General features: G+C 32.6%; 1 protein-coding gene across 3 annotated transcripts in view; it reads left to right on the top strand.

The window, feature by feature from the left end:
• The window catches only part of LOC145258031 (rho guanine nucleotide exchange factor 17-like), a 577,357-nt gene that overhangs the window by 95,415 nt on the left and 459,442 nt on the right, over positions 1-22,500 (top strand). For 2 of the 3 annotated variants that reach the window (XM_080115768.1, XM_080115758.1), the window contains exon 1: positions 18,471-18,782. The exons of the other annotated variant lie outside the window; for it this stretch is intronic. The gene's annotated coding sequence lies outside the window, so the exon portion shown is untranslated. Of the gene's footprint in view, positions 1-18,470; positions 18,783-22,500 lie in introns of those variants that run through there. 3 annotated transcript variants of the gene reach the window in all.

Raw genomic sequence — 22,500 nt, 5'->3', positions numbered from 1 at the left:
GGAACCACACAACAGATCTTGCTTGGTTCAGGGTTACCCAGTTCTTTCTTTGGAGATCCATTTCATGTGAGAGATGTTCTTTGTGCTCTTGGATAACTTTCTTAGCATAGTCATTCTAGTCATTCTCTCTGTCAATTCGGTCAGTCTGTGACCGTGCAGGGTCAAAGTTCTCTTTAGTTATGAAACTGCTTCTTGCTTTCAATCTGCCTTTTGGTTGCCAATAGCGCGATAGGTGGTATCTTTTACTGGTTTCCTGTTTTAGTCTAGTAGTACACCAATATGCACATTATCGTTTTTGCTAATGAAATCATACTGATAACATCTTGTATGCAGTCCCTACAAAAGTTATCAGACCAGATGCCTGTGCGTACGTCGTAAAGTTTCTAGTTTACATGACTGTTTGAAATTAAAACCCGTTTTAAATAATTATATTCAGTTAATTCAATGATAAACCATACCTTAATAAAATCAATTGAACTGTCACAAAAATTTTTTTTTAATCACAATTTGATTAAAAAAATTTTTTTAAATCATAATTTGATTAAAAAAAAATTTAAATCATAATTTTATTAAAAAGAAAATTTTTTTTAAAATCATAATTTGATTAAAAAAGAAACAACACATCTGTATTGCTATTTGATTAAAAAAAAATTTAAATCATAATTTTATTAAAAAGAAAATTTTTTTAAAATCATAATTTGATTAAAAAAGAAACAACACATCTGTATTGCTATTTGATTAAAAAAAATTTTAAATCATAATTTTATTAAAAAGAAAAATTTTTTAAAATCATAATTTGATTAAAAAAGAAACAACACATCTGTATTGCTATTTGACCTTTTATTTATAAACTAGCAGATCTATCTAGCGTTACTTGGAACCACAAAAGAATAAAATAAATAAATAAATAAATAGAAGAGGATGAATAATGTGTGTAACATCTTTATATTAAAGCTTCTATCTCCCCTCCTCTCTTTCTCTCTCTTTCTAGCCATCTCCTTATTATTTTATCTCTATTCCCTTTGCCTCATTTTTCTGCGCTTTCTTCCCAATCCATTTCTCTCTCTTGTTTTAAGTGTTGAAAAAACAATAATGGAATCCATTTACTATATTTATCCCTTTTTCAATGTAATACCGTATTCTTACATTTATTGCTCCTGGACAACTCCGAGTAGAACAAAGCATAACGTTATTCTTGATACCGGGCAATTCCATTCCCCTCACCTGCTTTCAAAATAGAAATAGAAGTTATGTTAACATTGAAAATAGTCCAAAGAGATTAAAATTTAATACTGTAATTTACAATCATTGATCCCCCGGACAACTCCAAGTAGAACAAAAGATTCTGTAAACCCCGCCTCCCCACTCATTTACCAAATCTAATATAGTAATGTTAATAATGACAATTTTATTGTTGGCTGGCAAGTTGAACAAAAGTTTCTCTTATCCCCCCCCCCTCTTGTCTCACAAACAGAATATAACACTGCGTAATGTTAGTAAAGAAGCCATCACACGACTATCAAAAGTACAATTAAAATCAGAATATGAAGAGAAATGATGATGATAATGACAATTTATTGGCTTTGGGAATAGAAGTTTCTGTTACCTATTCCTCACTTATCAGATATAGTAACGTAATTTAATTTAATTAAAACGTATTTAAAAAAAAACTATATTCACTTTAATGATTAAATGATACTTTAATAAAATAAATTGTAATTTCACAAAAGCACAATAAAAAAAAATAATAATTTGGTGACAAAAACAAAAACAACAAAATAGCTTGTATATTTTGGTACTTAGCCTCTGATTCTCAAATTTAAGACTTAAACAATAAATGCAAACAATATTTCCAGGATTCACCATTGTAACATTTTGTAAGGTGTCCTGTTGATTTTATTACAAACTGGTTCTTTTTATTGAAGTATGTTTCTTCGTTGAATTTATTTTTGAAAAATGTAAAAAAAAAATTATTACAAGAAATTAATTAAAAGGCGTATAAGTGTACATTACAGTATCACATTTAAATCTCTTTGGACTATTTTCTTTCTGAACATAATTTCTCTTCAAATTACTGTAACAGCGGGTGGAGTAGGAGGACGAAATTGAGATCAAGAATTTCATTGTGTTTTGTTCTATTCTTTGTTGTCTAGGAGGAATAAATATAGCGTTACAACATCACATTTAAAATGGATACAGAAAATGGATTAGATAATTATTTATTTATTTTTGTTGTTTAACACATTAAAACAAGGGAAAGGAATGGGCTGGGCGCAAAAGAAAAAGATAATTAGGAGGAGGTTAATGGTGGAGGGGGAAAGAAAGATAGAGAGACAGCTAAAAGAAAGAGAGAGAGAGAGAGAGAGAGAAAGTGAGAGAGAGAGTGACAGATATAGAAGTTTTAATATAAAGATGTAACACATTATTTAACTTCTATTTTGATTGTTTTAAAAATCTGGACAATGCCGGGTAGCCCTGCTAGTTGACATATATTCCTTCATTGGATTTTCTTTTTACAAATATAAATATTTTCTTACAAGAACTAAGAGAAAGGGTAAAAGGTGTGTGTGTGTGTGTGTGTGTGTGTGTGTGTGTGTGTGTGTGTTTACACTAAAAGGATAAAATTTTATGAGGAAGCGAAAAATGTCTCGCTCTGCCATATTTAAAATTCATCACTATCTCTCACTTAATAACCTTTTTAGAAATAGAGATCAAAATCTTGGGGTAGGTGGGGTGATGAGTAAAACAAAAATGAAACTAAAAAGACTCTCGGGCAATGCAAGATAGATGCAGCTAGTTTAATTATATTATTACCTGGACTGCAATGAAGCCCTTTTAGTTTTTTAATTTTTATTTGTTTTCACATTTTAATCTGATTTTGTTCGGTTTGGTTTGGTTGCTTTATTGCATATTAAAACTTTTTGATTTATTTAATGCCACATCTTGTCACTTCAGTAAAAGTTTTAACGTTTTAAGTTTTGTTTATATCATCAAATATTTATTCGTAGTGTTCGGTTTTGTTTGGTTGCTTTATAGCATATCAACAATTTCCAGATTATTTAATACTGAACCCAGCCATTTTAGTGAAAGTTTTATGCTTCAAGTTTCTTATATCTTCAAAAATTGGCGGAGGAGTTTGGTAGAGTATGCAAAGGTCAACTCTTTCAACTTTGACCTCTTGGCAACCAACTTTTCGCCCAAAAACTTATTAAAAAGCTTGCTGCATGTCTGAATACCCTTTATGTAAAATTTAAAATGTTTAGACCCAAAATTAGCTGAATAGTTTGCTAGAGATCGCAAAGATCAAATCTCTTGAACTTTGCCCCCTTAGTAGCCAATTTTCGGCCACCAAAAGCCGATTAAAAAGCTTGCCCTATATCTGAATACACTTTATGTAAAATTTCAAATTCAGTTCCTCGCGAAGAATTGTATGTACAGTTTCCACACTGACATCAAACTGTTCACTTATTATCTCTATAGATACACGATAGTTCTTATCCATGAAATCCTTTATTTGATTAATCAGCTCTGGTGTTCTGCTTTCTTTACTCTTCCCATCTCCCAACACTTTTCATCATCCCTCACAAACTTTCTACCTTCCTTGAATCTCTTATGCCACTCAAAAACTGATGTTCAATTCATGTAAGATGGTCCAAAGGCAGTCTGAAGTATTCCATACGCTTCCGTGGCCTTTTTCTCAAGTTTAAAACAGAATTTTATTGCATAAAGTGTCCTCACGTCCAGATTGCATTTTTGGAATTCACCAGCTGTGACAATCAGACTTTAGTAGGGTGCATTCCAATTTCTGCTATAGCTGTTCATTTGAGCTTGAAATAATAAAAATTAGTCAGTCATTTCATAAGATGTATAGCAATAACATACTGAATTTTCAAGAGTCTACGACAATATCAAATGCTTGTACAAAAAGTCTGGAAATTTACTGAAAAAACTTCATACATCAATTGGCAAACTTCCATAATTAAATACGAAAATGAAAGTAAAAAGACTTCCGGAGAACGTCCAGAATGTAGACACTGCACTCAAGAAAATGACATAAATTATAATCTGAGCTTAAAATAAGTTGTTCAGGGTTTATGCTGAAATCCAGTGTCCCTTTTTGGGAGCTTTATTTTCCCACATTAAAAACTGACTTTGTGTCGAACTCTACTCTCGGGGCAAGTAATAGAGATTATGCATTAAGAAATTACCTTTTACTCGTAACTATTAGGTTGGTGCAAAAATAATGTCGTCTTTTTTTATCATATATATATATATATATATATATATATATATATATATATATATATATATATATATATATATATATACTAGCATGGGTGCCCGGCGTTGCCCATGTATTCGGAGGTGTATGTTGAGCAAAAAAAAAAAAAAAAAGAAAAAAAAGCGGTCAATTTTTTTTAAACTTTGACCCCTATTATGACCTCTTAAAATTTATTGTTTTGGACTCAAATCAAGTTATTAAATTAGATCCATGTCCAAGGAACCTATATCTAAAATTTAAAGTGTTTAGACTCAAAATTGTCTGAGGAGTGTGGTAGAGTTCTGAAAGGTCAAATCATTGAACTTTGACCCCTTAACAGCCAAATTTCTGGCCGAAAACGGATATATATATATATATATATATATATATAGGGACACTGGATTTCAGCATTATATATATACACTAGCAGAAGCACCCGTCGTTGACTGGGTTCAAAAACAGCCTTTAGAAAATGGACTGTGATTGATGAAAGTATGATGGGTTATGAAAAGAAGGGGGGTTGTAAAGAGATAGGTTTTGATACTCAAAACTTTTACCTAAGCAAAATATGATGAAAGTAAAGATAATTTTCGCGAAAATATATTTTTTTTATATCAACTTTGTTTCCATTCGTAGCCAAAAGTGACCAACAAAATGATGTTTCCTTACAAAGAGAAAATGTTATATATATATAATAATAAAAATATACAAAAAATAAATGTTACCATAGTCAATGAAAGTTACTTTTATTGTAGAAAAGTTCATTGGTTTGTATTTTTAGTTTGTAAAAAAAATTTTTTTTTCAATTCACAAACCGGTTTAAAAAACAAATCAAAATGGCAGCGACTTTAAATTGGAGAGCCCCGTTTTCAATTTAAAGGAGGGGCACCTGAGCATTCTCTCTCTCTCTCTCTCTCTCTCTCTCTCTCTCTCTCTCTCTCTCTCTCTCTCTCTCTCTCTTTTAGCTGGCCCTCTATCTTTCTCTCTTTCCCCTGCATTAAGAAATTACCTATATTGTTTATCAAGCTTTTACTCGTAACTACTAGGTTGGTGCAAAAATAATGTCGTTTTTTATCAGATCATGTATGCCCGGCGTTACCCAGGTATTCGGAAGTGTATGTTATGCAAAAAAAAAAAAAAAAGAACAAAAAAGCGGTCAATTTTTTAAAAACTTGACCCCTATTATGACCCCTTAAATTTTATTGTTTTGGGCTCAAATCAAGTTATTAAGTTAGATCCATGTCCAAGGAACCTATATCCTAAATTTAAAGTCCGTAGACCCCAAATTGTTGGAGGAGTTTGGTAGAGTTCTGAAAGGTCAAATCGTTGAACTTTGACCCCTTAATCGCAAAATTTCTGTCCGAAAACCAAGCACATCGATTTTCCCAAATCTCAGTACCCTGTATATAAAATTTCAAGTCTGTAGACTAAAAATTGACAGTTATTGCATAGGGAAATGTACACAGACACAGATACTTTCACTTTTATATATATATATATATATATATATATATATATATATATATATATATATATATATATATATATAGATAGATAGATAGATATACATCAAAAACGACCTTATTTTTGCACCAACCCAACATTATTATTCCAAAAATATAAAGTCAGCAAGATTTAGTTTGATGAAATGTTTATTCTCAGCCGCACCTTGTAAAATTTGATTGACCCACTCTTTCTTCTTCTGTGCACCCTTTCTCTCTCTCTCAAAGACGTAATGTTGCTAGTCCCAGTCTTTTCTATAAATACTATTATGGCAGTGTAATTAGGAATTGTCTGATCTATTCCCTGCTTTTTTTGTTCCAGTTCGTTTGACTCTTTGATCTAATGGTCTCCATAAATTCACTGCTTTGATAACTATAGTATATCTTCCTATTCTAACAATTTCTTTCCAAGAACTGCAGGCTTGTGGAACTCTGTTCCTGCTGACTGTTTTCCTCCTACCTATAACATTGGTCTTTGCCAATCATTTTGGAAATACAAAAAAAAAAAAAAAGAAAGAAATGGTTACTTGTTCTGAAAGATGCTTTGAGGTCAAGGACTGAGTGATCAATAACACTTTATGGTAAGGAAATATTTTATGTAATATTTATATAGTAGGATTTACAGAATTTTATTTATTTATATTTTTCCCAGATGGTTGAAGGATAATCTTACAAAGATATAAAATCTCATTTTTATTTTTCTGTTGAAAAAGGATAACATTTAACTAAACCTTTTTCACGTCATCATGCTAGAACGAAAATGTGTGCAAATCCAGAATTCAACCTAATTAAAAAAACAAAAATACGGAATAATCTTTATGATGTACACACCCGTCAAGGAATCAAAATATTATATTTAAGATATCATACAGATTGATCAAATAGTTTTTTTTTTAACTAGCAAAATCAATTTTTATGAAGAAACAAGAACGGTGTGCCTTCATTCGCCATATTTAATAAATAAAAGGAGACAACTCAATTCAAAGTATCTAGATTTTAAAATCAACCTTTTAATGGCCATGAAATACTTTTAATCGATTAGAATAGTAAAAAAAATTGTTTTCTCTCTCTCTCTCTCTCTCTCTCTCTATATATATATATATATATATATATATATATATATATATATATATACATATATTTATGATGTACACACCCGTCATATATATATATATATATATATATAACATCTATATATATATATATATATATATATATATATATATATATATATATATATATATAGATGTTATTTGTTTGTATATATAGATGTTATTTGTTTTTGTTTTTGCGATATGTTTTGAATGAATTCAATTATTTACGAAAGTGCATTTTTACCTAAATGCGAGTTGGGAATAATTTTCCCTTTAACCAATTTGGTACCCCCACATGGGGAGCGGCCTATATATTGTTTTTAAAATATAATATATATATATTTATATTTCTGTCGAAATATGATTTTTTCAATTATATTTCCCTTTTTATATATATAAATTTTGAATTTTAGAAGATCAATATGATTACAAAGCATATAATAAATAAATGACAAAAGTCTATATTCCAAATTTCATGATGTTGACCATCTTACAATTTATTCCCTTAATTCTGTTGACACCTACAATTCTTGACAATAACTGTTTTGTAGCACAAAATCATCAATTTAATTATTACATCAATCAATTGATTGATGTAATAATTAAATTGATGATTTTGTGCTACAAAACAGTTATTGTCAAGAATTGTAGGTGTCAACAGAATTAAGGGAATAAATTGTAAGATGGTTAACATCATGTATTTCTAGTAAATAGAAAAAGGTGTTTTTAATATCAATATAAATACATAAAACCCCCAAAATTTATAGTGTAGCGGCTATGTAATATTTGTCTATATAAATAAAAAATATAAAATAATATATATATATATATATATATATATATATATATATAAGTTAACATGTGTGTGTGTACATTTCCCTACGCAATAACTCTGTCAATTTTAAGTCTACAGACTCGAAATTTGATATACGGGGTACTGAGATTTGGGAAAATCGATGTGATCGGTTTTCGGCCAGAAATTTTGCGATTAAGGGGTCAAAGTTCAACGATTTGACCTTTCAGAACTCTACCAAACTCCTCCGACAATTTTGGGTCTACGCACTTGAAATTTTGGATATAGGTTCCTTGCACATGGATCTAACTTAATAACTTGATTTGAACGCAAAACAATAAATTTTAAGGGGTCATAGTAGGGGTCAAAGTTAAAAAAAAATTGACCTCTGCAGTCTCTTCCAAATTACTCAGACAATTTCTGGTCTAAATATTTGAAATTTTACATAAAGGGTATTCAGAGATAGGGCAAGTTTTTTCATCAGTTTGGGTCGAAAATTTTTTGTTACCAATATATAAATGTATGTATGTATGTCTGTTTGCATGTCTGCCTTGAACTTTCAATAGAAGCGACAGATTTTACCAAGATCAGTATCGTTTTAAAGTTCGACCTTTCATACGACAAATATCGAAAAATTGGCTGAAATCATTAATATCTTCCCCTTATACTAGGCATTTTTCTACAGGGGGTGGGGGTCACTTTTTTCGCCGATATTTTTTAAAGTTATCCTGTCCTTTAGATTGTCTAGCCTTAATTTAAAAAAATGTAGCGTCCGGTTTGGCGGTGGTCGTAACAGCATAAACGTTAGGTTTTACTTGTTCTTTTCCTCCTTTGCGGTACGGGTTCGAGCCTGCCTTCCACTATCACTATCTCTGTGTGTCTGTGTACATTTTCCTACGCAATAACTCTGTCAATTTTTAGTCTACAGATTCGAAATTTGATATACCGGGTACTGAGATTTGGGAAAATCGATGTGATCGGTTTTCAGCCAAATATTTGGCTGTTAAGGGGTCAAAGTTCAACGATTTGATCTTTGAGAACTCAACCAAACTTCTCTGACAATTTTCGGGTCTAAACACTTAAATTTTAGATATCGGTTCCTTGGCCATGGATCTAACTTAATAACTCAATTTGAGCCCCAAAAAATAAATTTTAAGGGGTCATAATAGGGGTCAAATTTTTAAAAAAATTGACCGTTTATTTATTTATTTTTTTTTGCTCAGCATACAACTCCAAACACCTGAGCAACACCGGGCACCCATGCTAGTATATCTATAAAAGTGAACGTGTCTGTCTGTGTGTCTGTGTACATTTTCCTTCGCAATAACTCTGTTAATTTTTAGTCTACAGACTCGAAATTTGATGTACAGGGTACTGAGATTTGGGAAAATCGATGTGATCGGTTTTCGACCAGAAATTTGGCTATTAAGGGGTCAAAGTTCAACGATTTGACCTTTCAGAACTCTACCAAACTCCTCCGATAATTTTGGGTCTAAACACTTGAAATTTTAGATATAGTTTCCTTGGTCATGGATCTAACTTAATAACTTGATTTGAGCCCAAAACAATAAATTTTAAGGGGTCGTAATAGGGGTCGAGTTTAAAAATATTAACCTTTTTTTTTTTTTTTTTTCTCAGCATACACCTCCAAACACGCGGGCAACGCCGGGCACCCTTGCTAGTAGATGATAAACACAAATGATTCGTTAAAGACATTGTGTTTTATTTATCAAGAAAAAAACATAAATCATATGGCAATGGAGATCAAATATCAGGATCGTCTGGAGCGAGAATGGGTGTCTCACAGGGTTCAAATTCGTGTGTCCCTGAGGTAAGATGAGGTGCCTCAGGTTGATCCAGGTTGTGTCAACAGGATCTGATGTTGGAAAGGGTAGCTGGACGTCGACAAAGTACCAGGCATCTACAGGAACTGGAACTGATAGCTGGTCATACGTGGGCACTGGAATGGGTATTTGGACATCAGTGGGCACTGGAACAAATGACTGGATGTCAGTGAGCACTGGAACAGGTAGTTGGATGTCAGTGGGCACTTGAGCTGGAGGCCAGACATCAAAGGCTGCTGGAGCTGATGGCTGGAAGTACTGAAGGTTGGAGGAGTGAGCTGGAGACTACTGAAATCAGTGGAAGCTGCAGGAGTTAGCTGGAGGCTCCAGGACTCTGCGAAAGCTGCAAAAGGGAGCTGGAGGCTGCAGGAGTCACTAGAAGCTGCAGAAGTGAGCTGGAGTTGCAGAAAGCTGCAGGAGTAAGTTGGAGATGGTGGAGTCGCTGGAAGCAGCAGGAATCGCTGGCTTTAGAGCAGAGTCTCAGAGGGAAGGCAGTAGTAGAGAATGAAGTGTGAATTGCATTCAGGTAGTTTGTGAGTTATCCTTAAAAGGATGGTTTGAATCGCATTATTAGTTTGGCAGTTAGTGCTGAAAAGGGCGTTTGAACTACCGCTGCTGAGTCCCCTGGCTGCTGGGTTCATAACTTGTCAAGGGTGTGTCAAAGTGAGGATTTGGAAGATTCCTTGCCCCCAAGCTATTCTGAAGATTTGCTGAGAAAGTCGCTGGCTTCATGAAAAAGTGTTCTGGTCACAGAAATTGACTTGATAAACAAACAAATGACTATAATTAATTTCAGGCTGGATTTCTTCTGGTCAGGATTTCTTATGGTCAAAAATGTCTTGTGTTTATTGACTGCGCATATGTTAATCTCAGTTCGAAATTAAAGTCAGTTGTTTTTGTTTAGTTACAAAAAATTAAGTTTTATTTATTTTTCTTTGTTGCTCTTTGGTAAAAAAGTTGTTGCTATTTTTAGCATCAATGGTGATGTGTCTGTCTCTGCCGACGGACGTATTCACGCTTGTTGATACTCTTTTGCTATTGCACTAACAAATGTATTGTTAGACGCAAACAGATACTAGAAAAATATTGTAAAATCAGCAAATATTTAAATCGTAAAAAAAGTTTACAATATTCAGAGCATAGGATTTTTCTTCAATTTCAAATGATTGCCCTTAAATTGGTTAATTTGAACCATGAAAGACAAAATGTCTGCTATGCATGAAAAGCATAAAAAGTGCTGTCGAAAATCATTGTAATTTGGTGCAGCCAGGAAGAGGGTTGCCTCCGCACTAAAATCAACAGGTCTGGTCCATTTCTGAAATGTTTCTTTCCTTGTTGATTGCAGTATGATGCTGGTCTTGTACATTTCTAGGAGGTTCACCCTCCCAGGCTTTGCCTTACTCTCTTTGTGAATGGCTTTGCTTATTGCAAATGCCTGAGACACTTCTACTGGGGAATTTTGTCGAGCTGGCCAGGCATTTTTATAAGTCAGAGTGCTCCTCCTCTGGAGCGCTGACCCTTCAATCTCACTTTCCGATCCTTGTGTCACATCTTTGCGCCGTTGGAAACAGATAAATACCTATTAATATTTTGCAGTAAATCCACAAAATGAACAATTCATCGGTAAAAGTTTGTTCTGATAAACAGCTGAGGGTGAATTTTACCAAATACATTCATTCATATTTGAATATGATTCTGATAAATAGAAAATAAAAAATGGGACAAAACTTTCTTAGGTGCTTGTTAAGATAGATTCCACAGATCGATAAAAAAAAAATAATTTTGTTTTTTCTTTGTCTTTACATAGAAGTCACCACTTATCAAGGCCCAGAGGCCACTCAAGGAGAAGGGTTAAAGAGTGTACAATATCAGAATCATAGTACTCGTTAGTAGTGGAAATTCGGTAAATTTGTTAACTTAAGTGGAACGACTCATCCCATACTAGGTAACGAAGTCTATTTTGAACTCTTAATCTCAATATGACGGTCACATTTTAACCCGTTGTTTTAATCGCTAGCAGCCATGTTGTTTTCTTACTGTTTTATTTTTTACCAAAAATATAAACAAACTGTTTGACACAGAAATAAACTTTGAACATTCGTTTTACACACACATGCACAAAACAAGGTTTACAGGAATTTAATGAATTTAAAAGAATAAAAAAAAAAAGAAAAAAGTAAAACATATTCGTCGATAGAAACAGAAAATAGTGACGATAAGCAAAACCTCGAGATAAAAGCTCAGTTTTGTGCATGTTCAAAATTCAACCTAATTAAAAAAAAAAAAAAATACAGAAATATCTTTATGATGTATGTATGTATCCGTCACGGAACGAAAATGTCATACTCACAAAATCACGTAAATTGATCAAGTACATTTTTTCATTGGAAATCATTTTTTAACGATTTTCAGCAATTAATAGCCATAAATCGTAGCCATTACAAAGTTGATTTTGATCTCTATTTCTAAAGAGGGTTTTAAGTGAGAGATAACGATGAATTTTAAATATGGCGGAGCGAGATTTTTCGCTTCCTCATCAAATTTTATCCTTTTAGTGTAAACACACACACACACATACACGCACGCACGTACTTGATCAATTTACGTAATTTTTGGAATATGACATTTACGTTCCGTTAGGAGTAGGTACACCATAAAGAATTTTTCTGCATTTCTGTTTTATTGTTAACTTTGTTAACAGGTTGGATTCTGGACTTCAGTTTTATATATGTTAAGAAATAAATTGGAATCTTATTTCAACACAAGAAAGAAGAATTGATTTCAAAATTTTAGTGAAATAGCAAAGTGAAATAGGCGAAGTATTCAAACAGTTCTTAATTGAACGTACTTTTTTTTTAGGTGTCCCCCGACAAAAGGAGGGTGGACCTGTAAATTCACCCTTGTCTGTCCGTCCGTTCGTCTGTCCGCACTTTTCTCAATTACTACATCTTGAAATTTTTGCACAAACGTTAAACATGATATGAGTAAAAAAGTAACAGAACGGATTTTCCGGGAAAACTCTGGTTGTCCCTCTAGGGGTGCCTTTCAGGTTAAAAAGCTTAAAATTGACACTTTTTGTACTTATTAAAAAAAATCGATGTCTTGGATTTTTATAAAACTTTCTGAAAAGTTGTAACTAATTGATTTCTATATAATTTTGTTTGTCTATACTTCGCAATAACTCTTGGGTGTGCCCCGGGGGCTCTTTTAGGGCTAATAAAAACGCTCCATTTTTGGGACTATTTTACCATATTTGTCCAAAATTTTCTGTGTATGTCTATTTAGCAGTTTTGCATGGTGCTGAACTCAGATTAAAATGTTAAGGCCTTGGGTACTTTTGAGGCTAAATGGTGGGGGGCAAATGATGGACTTTTCTTTTTTGCATGGTGCAGAACTCGAATTTACATATGTTAAGGCCTAAAACTGCACCGTTTGTTCATTTTCACCAGGATTTGACGTCCCCTGGGGACTTTTGGAGCTAAAGGGGGGTGGAGGAGGGCTGTGCACTCATGAGGGACCATGCATGCTTCACTTGTTTTTTTTTTTGTTATTGTAGACATAGTTCTATATTTATTTTAGTAAGTAAGAGAGTATCTTTACTTATTTGCTTCCACACAAGGTCAAAGTTAGACACAAGGTCGGTTTTTATGTGGAGGATACCCAAGATACTCAAAATAGGCATTTTGGATAAAATAAAAGTTGCTCCCAGTCAAGACGGAGTTCTTCTTCTCTGACCGAACTGATACATTTTGATTTTCGTTGTGGAAGATGCTTAATTCAAGCCAAAAATCACTTTCTATTGATCAGTTTAAGCATTCATTACAATTTCGAAGTATTACAATAATTATCCCGCGGACGTAATTTTGAAGCCGTTAAAGTGACAAATTGAACGTACATTCAGGTTTGAATGAAAGTTTAAAAGACACGCCGTCGGGTTAGGATTCCAACTAGTTTGTGGATATCTTAAATAGTGTAAATGTGGTATTGTGGTGATTGAGAAGAGGTAAGTGTGGGATAGACATTTTTATGACTAACGATACCCATTTTTCCTCACACTTGATGGCCTTATGCCTAATTTGTTGCAAATGTAATTCAATTATTATTATTATTTTTGCAAATAAATAAATCAAAGTATAGTATCTGTTCTGTATTTGGCTAGAGAAAAATTCTTTTATCTTATTCAGAGTGTCCCTTTTTGGGAAGCTATATCGCACCACCTTGTGACTAACTTTGTGCCACTGAAGATAAATTGAGTCCAATTATTATAGCAATAATTTTGCCATGTATATTCCTAACCCTCTTCACGAGAAGAGCGTAAGGTACAAGTCGGAATTTAATGTGGAGAAAATCCAAAACAAAAATAAGAAAAATAAGAGTGTATTTTGAACACGAGCCACTCCTCCTCCTCCTCAAATAATAAAAAAAAGAAAATAAAAGAGGGGCATTTAACAAATAAATGTTACCAAAGGCAATATGAGTATATGAGATACTCTTAGACCTACCTGCATAAGTTCTTTTGGTATCTGTTTAGTTTAATCAAGACGTTAAAAAATGAAAATATTGAAAAAAAAAAAAATATTTTGTACGTACCTGTTATGGAATTAAGTTCTCATAAAAATTCACTTAATTTGATCAAGTATTTTTTTTTTTTGACAGAGGAACATCAAATTTTAATGAGATTGATCGTATCCCGGTCATTTTGCCTATTTCGCAGACAAGGAGGAGGAGCGCCAAGGGAGATCACTCCACCACTGCTTAAAGTTTGTCAAAATTTGACGAGATTATTTTGAAACATGGGCAGAAAAAATACCTAGAAAAAATATTTAAGTTTGTTTTTTTTCACTTATTTTACTGTTTCTCTGTCCTTTTCTCATCCTTTTTTCGTTTTAAAGCACCCTCTCCTCGTCCGCGAAATAGGCAAGATGGCCGAGATACGATCGATCTCATTAAAATTTGATTTTCCTCTTAAAAGAAAAGAAATACTTGATCAAATTAAGTGAATTTTTTATGAGAACTTCATTCCATAACGGGTACGTACAATATAATTTTTTGGTTCTCCTGGTCCTTCATTTTCCCAGTTTATCGTCTGCTAAAATTTTAATCACGTGATTACGGTATAGAGAGAATAAAATGAAACATTCATTCCAGTGCCGCATATTATGGATTTAGCTGAATATTAAAAATCACTTTATTTGGTATTTATGCACTTCTGTTACCGGGCTGGCAGGTGTTTTGTAACTATCCTGTACTTTCACCTAACAATTTAATAAACAAAAAAGATATCTTAAAACTTGAAAATACTATTTAAAACATATATATATATATATATATATATATATATATATATATATATATATATATATATATATATATATAGTCGGATTATGTAAGTGCTAAGTCTATATATATATATATATATATATATATATATATATATATATATATATATATATATATATATATATATATATATACTAGCATTTCGGCCCGGCGTTGACCGGGTGTTTGGAGGTGTGTGGAGAAAAAAAAACAAAAAAAAACTGTCAATTTTTTAAAACTTTGATCCCTATTATGACCTCTTAACATTTATAGTTTTGGGCTCAAGTCAAGCTATTAAGTTAGATCCATGTGCAAGGAACCTATATCTAAAATTTCAAGTGTTTAGACCGAAAATTGTGGGAGTAGTTTGGTAGCGTTCTGAAAGGTCAAATCGTTGAACTTTGACCCCTTAACAGCCAAATTTCTGGTCGAAAACCGATCACATCGATTTTCCTAAATCTCAGTACCCTGTATATCAAATTTCGAGTCTGTAGACTAAAAATTAACAGTTATTGCGTAGGGAAATGTACACAGACAGACAGACACGTTCACTTTTATAGATATACTAGCATGGGTGCCCGGCGTTGCCCGAGTGTTTGGAGATGTATGCTGAGCAAAAAAAAAGAACAAAAAAAAAAAAACGGTAAATTTTTTTAACTTTGACCCCTATTATGACCCCTTAACATTTATTGTTTTTGGCTAAAATCAGGTTATTAAGTGAGATCCATGTCCAAGGAACCTATATCTAAAATTTCAAGTGTTTAGACCCGAAATTGTCGGAGGAGTTTGGTAGAGTTCTCAAAGGTCAAATCGTTGAACTTTGACCCCTTAACAGCCAAATTTCTGGCCGAAAACCGATCACAGATTTCCCCAAATTTCAGTACCTTGTATATCAAATTTTAAGTTGTTAGACTAAAAGCTGACAGAGTTATTGAGTAGGGAAATGTACACAGACAGACAGACAGACAGACATTTTCACTTATATATATATATATATATATATATATATATATATATATCATACTGTTAAAATTAAAACATTTATTTTTTAAATGTTTTTTAACGTCTGTCAGAGTGATCTAATCATTATATGATGATCTGCGCATAAGAGCTAAATTGACCGACTTTTATTTCAACTAAAAGTGCTCAACAATAAGAAACAAGTTTCTTAAAGGGGCAGACATAATTATTTACTTATAATAATTATTTAATACCTATAGACACTCACTAGTGTTTCACTGTTTCATCCTCTCAGGAATTATCAGCGCAGGGATATATATATATATATATATATATATATATATATCTTTTTTTTTTGGGGGGGGAGGTGTACTACTTGGTATGGAGTCAGTCCCAGAAATTGCCGAAGCAGTTTGCGATATAAAAATCATTTTATTATTTTATTTTTTTTGAGGGGGGGGGGATTGACTAAGCGAGATAAAGAACTGTTTGAATAAATTCAAGATGAATTAAATTTGTATTTGTAAAAAAAATCATTATGAATTTATTCAAACGGTCCTTTAAAAAAGGAATATAAAATAAAGTGGTCTTTATGCACTTATGTTAACGTGCTATTTTTAAACAGTATTTTCAAGTTAAATTCAAGTTTTACAATATCTTACTTATTAATTAAATTGTTAGGTGAAAGTACAGAATAGTTACAAAACACACGCTAGCCCGGTAACATAAGTACCAATAAAATGATTTTTGATATCGTAAGCGGCACTTGAATGAATGGTTTTCTCGTTATTACACCGTAATCACGTGATTAAAATTTTAGCAGACGAAAAATTGTGAGACAAAAAGACCAGGAGAACCATTTTGTTTTTTTTTTTCTTTCAATATTTTCATTTTTTAATGTCTTGATTAAACTAAACAAGTACCGTTTTTTTTTTGTGTTATCGTATTTTAATAAAATAAAACAAAATACTTGTGGAACATTACATTTTCGAACGATTGGTGACAAATTGGATATTACTGTGAGTGTGAGTATTTTGCTTGATTTTCGATTTTTGAGCGATTATCAAGGGCTCGTGTAATTCTTTTAGCAGCCATGATTTTTTTTTTTCTAATCCCTAACTGAACAGAATGGACAAGCGGTTTCTTCTGGACACTTCGGTTTCACTTAGAAATATGTTAAAACAAACAAACAAACAAACAAAAAACAACAACAACAACAACAACAACAACAACAACAACAACAACACACAAAACTTATCCAAGTAGGTAGAAGAGTGACTTGTTTTTTTGTTTTGGGTTTGTATTACTGTACACATAGATTCGAAAAAGTTGTCAAAAAAACAATATATAACAAATAAATGTTATCAAAGGCAAGATAAGTTACTTTTCTACCTAACTGGATATGTTTTCAGTGTTTTTATTTAATGTAACATGTTTATTCAGCCCGAAAAACATACTGTGTTACCGATGTATTGGAAAATTCAAAATGGCACCGACTCTCTTTAACACAGTAAGGTTGGGAAAAGGTCCTATAAATATAAAACTAGACAAAATACTGTTAGAAACTCGCTCAATATATGTTACCGTGACATAGGTTGACATATATTCGGTGGGGTTTTAATAGTATTTTGTCTAGTTTATTATTTATAACACCTTTTCCCAAACTTACCATGTTAAAGAGAAAGTCGGGTGCCATTTTGAATTTTCCAATAGATCGGTAAACACTATATGTTTTTCGAGCTGAATAAACATGTTACATTAAATAAAAACACGAAAAATATATCCAGTTTGGAAGAAAAGTAACTTATCTTACCTTTAATAACATTTATTTGTTATATATTTGTTTTTTGACAATTTCTTCGAATCTATGTGTACTGTACAGTAATACAAACCCTTTGTTTTTTTTTCACCACTTTTTGTTTGTGTTAAAGATGCCAAAAAAAAATATAGCCTCAGTCTAGAAGGAGTTCTTGTTTTGTGGGGATAACACAGATAAACCATGATCTCATCCCGAGCGCTGACTTTTAAACGAATTCACTTAACAAGTGTCACGGGTTGAATTCTCACTAAGTGCCACTGCTCCATCATTACTTACCTCTAGGACTTTTTTTTTAAAGGCTTAAAACCTTCATAATAGGGGGCCATTTTTACGTATGAAAAAAAAAAAAAAAAAAGACGCGAAGACATCAAGCTTTGAAGATATTATCTTGTGAGGGGAAGGGAAAAAAAAGGATATTAAAAAATGACCTAGGGAACTATGTCTTTAAGAAGAGAATAGTTAGAATCGGAGAATAATTCGTTCTTGGTGCTTCAGTCTTCACTGCTTCTTGCCTACTTGAAGAAAGCAAGCAAGAAGAGATAAACAGGGGAAGATATGTATGAGAGGTGAAATAAATAAACGTGCAGGGCCGACTGAAACCCATTTAGCGGAAAAAAAAGAGAGAAGACGAAAAAAAAACCCGACAAACTTCTTTCTATTTATGTTTGAATCTTTCTTTATCTCTCTCTCTCTCTCTCTCTCTCTCTCTCTCTCTCTTTCTCTCTTACCAACTCGCAATAATACACTTGTTAAACGGTGTGTGAGGGGGATTAGTAAAAAGAGAGTTGGGGGAGGGTAAAGAAAAGAAGAAAAAGAAACAACTTTTGCGGGGGGGGTCGATAACAGAGAGAGAGAGAGAGAGAGAGAGAGAGAGAGAGAGAGAGAGAGAGAGAGAGAGAGACTCACGGTGTAGTAAAGAGAAAGAAAGGGTAAAGCCCATGTTAAAGAGGGATAGATAGATAGCGTAAGAGCGAGCGGGGCGCCGAGCAATAGAGAGGTTAAAAGTTTGTTAAGGGAGCGGGGAAGAAACCAAATGGATCGAGGTTAGACGAAAATGGCGGAGTTACTGCGAGTCGACTGTGGGTGAACAAATTTTGCCGTTTTTTCGATCTGCCTGGGCAGTAAAACAAAGCAGTGAATCATTTAATAAGGCCCCGATATTTGGAGACTAGTCCTGGAAACTTTTTAAGGTGATTATGACCATAGTTTTATTTAACTTTCTGACCCTTTTTGTTGTTGTTGTTGTTGTTCATAAGTAACTTTAGTTATTCAAGTTTTTCCTCTCTCTCTCTTTTTTTTGTTTAACTCTTTACCCCACTCTTGTTTCTATTTATAGTCTCATGTGTTTTTTTTTCTATCTCTCTTTCTCGTTTCGTTGTTCGTTCTTTTCTTCTTTTTTGACAACACGAAAAGTTCTTCGGCGCGCGCGTACGCGTCGACATATGCAACAAAAAACTATTTTATTTTTTATTTTTACTCATGAAACGCTTTCCTTCTCACTTGTTGGTCAGCAATAATACACCTCATTTTTTAAGTTTCATTTGATTTGATTTTTATGATAATTTCACTCATAATGCTTTGTTGGTCCACAAAAATACACCTCATTTTAAAATTTTCATTTTATTTTTTATTTTTTTTTTATTATTATTTCACTTGTCTGTAATGCTTTCCTTTTCGCTTGTTGGTTAACATTATTTAATTTTATTTTATTTTACACCCTCTTTTTAAAAGCACAAAACAAAAAAAGAGGTGCATTTTCTTTTAATATATTTTCTTTTGCTTATGCATCTATTACCGCTATTTTTTAAAAATAGTATTTTCAAGTTAAATTCTATTTTTAACATATTTTTGTTTGTTAAATTGTTAGGTGAAAGTACAAAATAGTTCCAAAACACCCTCCCCATGTTAAGAATGAGTTTCTAAATAATAACGTTATTATTTCAGCGTGATAACATGGATGTACAAGTTAGTTGTTAAATAATTAGTTTTATCTACCCGTACCCGGCGTCGCCCGGGAGTCTTTATTTTTAAATGTTTTTTAACCCATTATTCTTTATTTTCAATTACATGATTAACGATACTATGCTTTTTAAAATAGCATAAAAAACCCCAATGAAATTTCATAATTACAATATCGTTTGATTAAATTGAATTGACCCCAAAATTATAAAATTAATTCGGTGCTTTTGTATTGTGAGTGTCGTTTTCATCCCTATAAAATTGTTAAGCTTAAAAAGCATCCCAAACTTTCAATCTTTTTAATACACGAGAATTTGCTAAGAATTTGAAAGACGGAAATAACTTTTTTATGCGAAAGTTTAAATGTTTTCTTAAACTCCTTTCAAATCGCTAAGTATTACCCCACCCCACCCGCACTATTAACAAGCTGATTTGTTGACGTAATGCATTCCGGTGGATTTTATTTGGTAAATAATGTATAAATATAAAAAAATATAATTGAGGTGCTTGTTAAGATAGTCGACAGATCGATTATTTCAATATGCCGTTTAAAGCAAAATCAACAGTACTGACTTAAATTGTGATATCGAAGATAGTAATATATCCCAAAATTACGAAAATTCATCAAGTAGAACAAGTGCTGCTGCTGCTGTGTTTTTACTCCCAACCTCGAAAGCCGTTCTTAACATGGGCAGGTTGGAAGTGTTTATACTACGCTCGCTGGGCTGGGTACTGTCGTAAAAAAAAAAAAAAAAAAACCCAAAAAAGTCCATCAGTATGGTTTAAAAAAATTTCCGTAAAATAATTTTTTACTCGATGAATTTTTGTGATTTTTGGATATATTACTATTTTCGACAGGACAATTAAGTGTTTTTTTTTTTTTTTTTTTTTTTTTTGCTTAAAACGACATATTAAAAAAAATCGATCTGTCGATTCTAACTTAAGTTCCAAAATTGATTAAAAAAACGTTTCAGTACTTTACGCGATTGCATTTATTTCAATAAATAATTGATTGACAGTAACAAAAATATGTAAATCACCTAGAGACGAGAAACGCGCATACAGATACAGGATAAGTAGTAACATAATTGCCGCTTGTGCAGTTTAATTTAGAAAGTCCTTCTTAACATGGGGTAGGGAGGTTGAATGGGGTGGGGGGGAGTTTGTTGCTGGGACGGAATCGAGGCCACCGAGAGTAAGTATCTCGGTGGCCGTGACGGAACTCTCCTAAATTGCCTGTGAATGTCAACTCAACTGTGTTAGTAGCACCATATAATTTTATTACTATGAAGATGAACTTTAATTACTAAACTTTTAGCTAGAATCAAATATACTACACTTCACCTTTTCTGTCCTCAGGCAGTGAAGGAGAAATCCTTCTTGACTGAGACAATTTAAATTTTTGTTCTTATCCAGAGTGCCCTTTTTGGGGAGCTGTATTTTCCCCACATTAAAAACCGACCTTGTGTCTAACTTTGCCCTTGTGGGGAGGCAAGTAAAAATAGAATCAAATAGTAGTAGTAGGATTATCCTCAGTCAAAACGTCTTCTAAGTTGTGACAATATTTTATTTTTGTTAAATGTTCCCAATCTTGTGTCCCCTTTTTTTCGGTGAAGCTGGATTTTTTTTCTCTCCAAAATTAAAATAGCCAATACTGTGGTAAAGGTGTAGTTTTCTGACCTATATAATTTTATTGGAAGCTCCAAAATTGTATTTTTCTTTAAAAAAAAAAAATAAATAAATAAAAAATAAATAAAGATTATGACATTGTTAAATCTATTGATGCTAAAATTGATTTGGTTAAAATCAGGTTCTGTCCATCTTTATTTCTTCGTCAGCTGATCATTGTGCGGCAAATGTGTATTTCATCGGCGTAAATTATTTAATTTTTTATTATTTTTTCAACATTTTTTATTAGACTAAATGTACGACAATCAAGGCCGCCATCTTGTTTTGAAAATTTGGCCTTTCTAAGGATTGCCAAATTGGCCTTTTTGAAGCCAAATTTCGCCTTTTTACGCTCTTGCATGGACCATCGTTCCACGCAAGAGCATAAAAAAGGCAAAATTTGGCCTCAAAAAGGGCCAATCTGTGAAGCCTTAGAAAGGCCAAATTTTCAAAACAAGATGGCGGTCTTGATTGTCGTACATTTAGTCTAATAAAAAATGTTGAAAAAATAATAAAAATTTTTTTTCGAGTTTTATTTCGGGTCTAATAATGTGTTTTATATAAAAGCAAGTAATTTTTATAAATTTTTGTCTGTCAAATAATTTACGCCGTTGAAATACACATTTGCCGGTTGTGCTTTACGCTGAATTGCCCTGGAATGGAACAATCACTTCTGATTAATGTTTACAAGTTTTAAAATGTGCAAACGAACTTGGCTGCATTGCAGAATAACGGAATATTTTAAAACTGATAAACGGGACTTTTTCAGGGCATTCACCGTGAAGCACAACAATCAACTGACGAAGAATGTAAACAAAGACAGACGGAACTTGATTTTAACCATCAATTTAGTATTACGTATGAAAAATAGGGGAAACTCCCGAAACCCTTTTTAAATTAGTAAGTTAGCTGACATACTGCATAAATTCAAGATGGACGACTGTAGTAGTACTGTTTTAATTAAATTATGCCCTAACTCATTTGTCTCACCACGAGTTTGGATTTTAATGTTGGGGTATCCAACTCCCTAAAAACTGGTATTCTTGACTAGGAACAAAAATATCGACTCCATAATTTATTCACATTATTATTCGATCGATTTGATTCTTAAAATCCAAATAAATGACGCTCCTTTTAAGTAGGAGTAAAGTATAGTATTTGTTCTGATACTAGACTATCTTTTCCTTCCTTGATCAGCGAAAGAGGAATCCTTCTAGACTGAGGGAATTTTAAAAAATGTCCCAATCTAGAGTGCCCTTTTTTGGGGAGCTGGATATTTTC

Source organism: Euprymna scolopes, chromosome 3 (assembly GCF_053919585.1).
Source record: "Euprymna scolopes isolate OS-2025 chromosome 3, ASM5391958v1, whole genome shotgun sequence".
Classification (NCBI taxonomy): Eukaryota; Metazoa; Mollusca; class Cephalopoda; order Sepiida; family Sepiolidae; genus Euprymna; species Euprymna scolopes.
The sequence above is the reverse complement of the archived record's forward strand: the minus strand, read 5'-3'. Positions and strand labels throughout refer to the sequence as shown.